Below are 5381 nucleotides of genomic sequence, written 5' to 3' on the forward strand. Positions count from 1 at the left end.
CATTGTTTGCAAAATCAGTCAATATGGGCCGCTTTTCTGAAATTACAAATACATTTTGAGTTTGGCTGCAATTTCCACCATGAGGTTTAATATTTTACTTCTTTTGTTTTAATACAGGGTTTGTCTTATTTTGACGTCTTTACTCCTGGAAATACAAATGCCTAGAATAGATTATCATTTTGATGACTATTGATGCCATTTCTGATCTATAAATCAAACGTACTATTTGTAGCGTCAGTCTGCTACTAAAGTTTACATTACCGTTCAAAAGTTTGGGGTCAGTCATTTTTTTCAAATAAATTAATAATTTTATACAGCAAGGATACATTAAATTGGTCAAACATGACAACAAAGACATTTAGTGTTAAAAAAGATTTATATTTCGAATAAATGCTGTTCTTTTAGCTTTCTGTTCATCAAAGATTCCTGAAGAAAATGTTAAAATTAGGATCTTATCTGATTTGTATCACATCAAAGTTGATGGAGGAACTGTAGATGTAAATGTGATGGTGGAGAATATTCTAATTTAATTAGATGATAGACATTTCTTTGTTCAAACTGTGAGCTTGACGCTCTCTTCTGTTGAGTTATTTTTATAAACTTGATTATAATTCCTTGCTTTCCATGTTCATACATGTCCACATTTCAGTTCTCAGGTTGTTCTTTTTGAAGCTGAACATCAGCAAGCCCAGATGAAATTTTCCAGACAAATGTTCTCAGTATTCTGCTATATTGATGTAAGCATGATTTAGCCTTGAGGTGTTGGTCACATTAGCAAAAAGTAATGGGCAAAGAACGTCCATAGTGTAGCGATCCATGGTCACTTCCAAACTAAGCACTTTTATATTGGTCAGATTAGTCAATATATTTAATAAATGAACACGCATTCGCAACTTGTTGCAGAAATCTGCTGTTTTTACAGGCACTATCCATGAGGAACTGATAATCAGACACTGATCATCTCACAAAATGATTCAGGAACTGTTGCTTTTGGCTTGTGTAATGGAGCTGCTCAATAATTTAGCACATAGGCCCATAATGCCTGTGGAGAGGGTTGTTTATTGTGTTGTATTGCGTGACTCGTCCATTGGCGTGACTGCAGTGCAGTGAGACTCCTGCAGAGAGTCCGGTCCTCTTGCCCAGAGCTTTAACAAAGAGCCAGAGCTCTTGTCCATTAATGGAGCCCGCAGGATCCAGAGGTCCAGCTCTCCTCCGCACTGGCTCCAGCCCCTCTGCCCCAGGCCTTATTCAGACCCCTCATGCCTCTTAAAGCACATTACTCGCCCTCACAGAGAGCACAAGGCACTTACAGAAGCCTTTTCTTGATGAAATGTAAGGGTTGGTGGTGTGGAGACCATCGAGTGTCAATCAAACTAGAAGAAATAACCAGCAGCCTGAGGTGTAACACAATCCTGAAAATATCAGGATAATCTGGCCATCTTCACCCATCTGTTGTCAGTGGCACATCTGAGGCACACCTGGCACGGTGCAGGCAAATGAGAAATGTCTTGAGCAATGAAGGTCCATTGTCAATAGTGTAGTGCTGCGTGAAGCGCCATTTTACTCAGAGGTCACTTCCAAACTAAGCAGTTTTATATTGGTCAACGTGACAAGTTTGTGTTCAAATTTGAACAAACTTCAAACGTTCCTCATGCAAAATACCCAATTGTGCATATTCCTTCAGATGACTGCATTTTGGCTGCAGAATTTCACCATACAAAAGTGACCATAACCTTACACAGTGCTTTCATCTACCAGTAAGACTGTAACAAGCTCTATCAAATTAGTCAACATAAATGACAACCATTCCAATTCTGCAGAAATCTTCAGATTTTTCTGTTTTTACAGGCCCAATCCATGTAGACCTGCTAATCAGACACTGACCATCTGACAAAATTACTCAGGAGCTGTTTCTTAAGGTGTCTCAGTTTGACATTGTAACCTCCTAATGGGCCAGCAGATGGGAGATCTTTAGGCCTGTAGGCCTACAGGTGTGAAGGGGTCGACCCTGGCAGCTTGAGCTCAACGCGCCCACCGCTTAAGAGCTTCCTGAAACTGGATCTGTTCCCCTGAATCTTCTGCCTTATGTTTCATGAAGTCACTGTCACAAGTCAAGTCAATGTAAGTCTGCCTGAAGATAGATTAATATTCCTCGTCCTTTCTTCAAGATATTATGAAGATATGATAGTGTGCAGATGATCTACAGAGGGATGTTCAGAGTATGTTATAATTGCTCATGTTAAGTTTTCCTTCTTTTGTGTTACTCAACCCCTGGCGTGAAGGGCTGGATTCGCAGTCACGAGAGTGTCATCATCCCCCGTTGTGATGCCCAAGGCGGTGGTCAAACATGATTTCCCGGGATCAGCAATGGTCATGTGACTGCTGGAGCTGCTGTCCATGTCTTATGATATCAAACTCCCAGAGACTAGATTATTTGTTAGGAAGCATATAAACAAGGAAACTATTCTTATTCCTGTATTAGTATTAGTTTTTTTCATCTGCCTTTTGTTGCTGTCTTATTCTTATAACTAAGCTTGTAAAAAAAAAAAACTGTCTGGCATTTAGGAAACAGTCGTTGGTGTTTTCTCAGCTCTTTTCTTCACAGACACGACATCGTCTTTGTAATTCAGTGTTAAACCATTTTTGGAGTGTGCCTGTGATCATTTTCTGTATGCATTGAGTGTGTTTCTTTTGCATTCAGCCGATCAGTAAAGCTTATTTTAGTGAGTGAACCTAATATAACAAGCTAAATTAGTTTGGATATAATTTGCATAATTCAGTATTTTTGTCAGTAAGACTTTTCAATACTTCTATTCAGCAAGGTCACATTAAATTGACCAAAAGGGACAGTAAATAAAAAAAAATTCTTCAAGGAATCCTGAAAAAACTGGTAAGCTAAAATATATATAGAATTATTAAGCAGCATAACTGTTTTCAACATTGATAAGAAATGTTTCTTGAGCAGCAAATTAGCATATTTTAATGATTTCTGGAGGATCATGTTAAACACTAGAATTTGAATTGCTTGACTTTATTTGATAAAAAAATTTGACAACTCAATGTTGACATTTTCACACACAATTAAATATTGAAGATATAAAAATACTAAATACGTAAAATGTTGCAAGACGAGGTCACGTGACTAGTACAGTAACCGTTTGAAATGAAGGATGTGTCAGTGTGCCATACGAGTGGGTACAGTAGTATTCTATTCCACTCAGCTCATGTTTAAATAAAAATTGCTTTAAATATAACAAAAATGCAAATACATGGAAACATTGAAACCACATGCGCATTAAAGAAGCTTCATGACATTTCGCACAGTGCAAACATTGTTCTCTCTTTACACCGACCGCTACAGACACATCTGTGCAAAAGCTGTTGTGCTGCTCTGATGCGTTTAAAATACCCACGTGATGTCTGATTCTGAATTCAGCTTCTGATCTCGACCGCCACATACATCGATGAAAATGTTGTCTAGAAGAAAATCTCTGCCTGCCCACCTGAAAAACTGCAGCTGCAGACCCACCATCAACCCCCTCAACAGAGCCCCCTTAATTTTTCATGGTCTGAGTTGCCATGGAAACATTGGTCCTCGTGTCAGCCAGACTAGATAATTTAACCCTTTCAGTTTTTTTTTTTACTTCATTGAAAGCCTGAATGGGCGTCATCTTCAGCAGTCAGGCTGTATTTGTCATCTAATTATACATAACACTCATGAAGACTAATTGGTGTACCAATACATTTGGTGTATAATTATTTATTGAACTCACAAATGGTTCGATGTCCTGGAATTCGGATGTCCTGGAATTATACATAACACTCATGAAGACTAATTGGTGTACCAATACATTTGGTGTATAATTATTTATTGAACTCACAAATGGTTCGATGTCCTAAACCTAATTTCCCTGCGTAAATAATACGAGGCAAAACTGTCTTTGTGGGTGTAAGCTGTAGAGAGGACCCTGCATGCTCCTGGTGGTCTGGCTTTAAAAAACCTTTATCTAGTCATTTTTAAGAATTGCATTAGTAGCCTAGTTAGGCTATGCTATTCCACAATACACATTTGAAATGCACTGGTCATTTATGATTTGTTGCGTCGAAACTGTCGTACATTTGATCTACCTATTATTTCTCACATATGCGTAGCCTACGTGTACGTGTGATTCAGAAGAAGAAAAGCGTACGCCTCTCTTCCAGAAGTAATATTTATGAATTGCAAATTATCTTGAAATTGTGCGCAGGCAGCGCATCTGAATGGTTTCAGATCTCCGCCTTGTAAATGCCACCTAATTCATGTCATTAACATATAAAAGAGCAGCAGACAAAGTCCCAATCCTTTACTTGAGAATGGCGAACTTGCCGAATGGCTTAGATTTTCAAATAGGCCTACATGCAGTATCTACACCGACGCTCTGCCACAAGGGAAAATGCATATTACGCGAGTTTAGAACCTGACGTGGCGCTTTTCCACGTCAAAGATAAATATGAACGTTAAATGATTGTAGCGTACGCACACTATTTTCAGGTCTATTTCCGTTAAGAAAACTTTCCTTGACTAAAACCAAACCTTAAAAAAAGAACATTCTGTGAACGTTAGAATAGGTTATGGGAACGTTACAAAACGTTCCACAAACCAAAAATTAACGTTCTATTTCCGTTAAGAATACTCTCCTGGCTAACCAGGGGAAGGTTAGAATAACATTATTGGAACGTTAAAATAATTTTAGAATAACATTCTATTTCCGTTAAGAAACCTTTCCTTCAACAAACATTAAAAAGATTGTTCTGGGAACCAACCATTGTTAGCTGGGTATACGTGATCTGGCCATCTCCATTTCCTTATTAATATTCACATTCCTTTGTTGCTTTTTTTAGGATCTTACTGAAATTTGGCTTTTTAAATCTATTTACGGTTTGCAGGAAGGATCACGTGCTTTGAATTTGTGTTTCTATCTGGCAGTACAGCCTCCACTCACCATTTAAGACTACTTGATCTTCTATAAATGATATTTTTGTTTCTTCAAAAACTGGGCAGATGGGATCGAAATCATTTTGCAAATTGCTGCTCCAGCAATAACACAGAACAAAAGCCTCATTGATGGAGTGGCCGCCAGCGAAAAAAAAAAGAAAAAAAGATGGAGTTGAGGTCTCAAGAGAAAACCAATTTCTCTCATTTTGAGCTCTTCAGCAGCCGGGTAAGCTTTCGAAACAAACTGGGAGCTGTGGTCATACTTCAGCAAATTCTGCAGTCAACCCTTGTGACAATTAGCAAGATAAAGCCATATCACAATCTTTATGGTCGTTTTGCCACTTAAAGAGAATCAAGATTTTTGAATGTTAATTTTTCAGAATTAAAAACAAATTCACTGACAGAG

This window comes from Leuciscus leuciscus (genome assembly GCF_965113295.1).
Source record: "Leuciscus leuciscus genome assembly, chromosome: 1".
Lineage (NCBI taxonomy): Eukaryota > Metazoa > Chordata > Actinopteri > Cypriniformes > Leuciscidae > Leuciscus > Leuciscus leuciscus.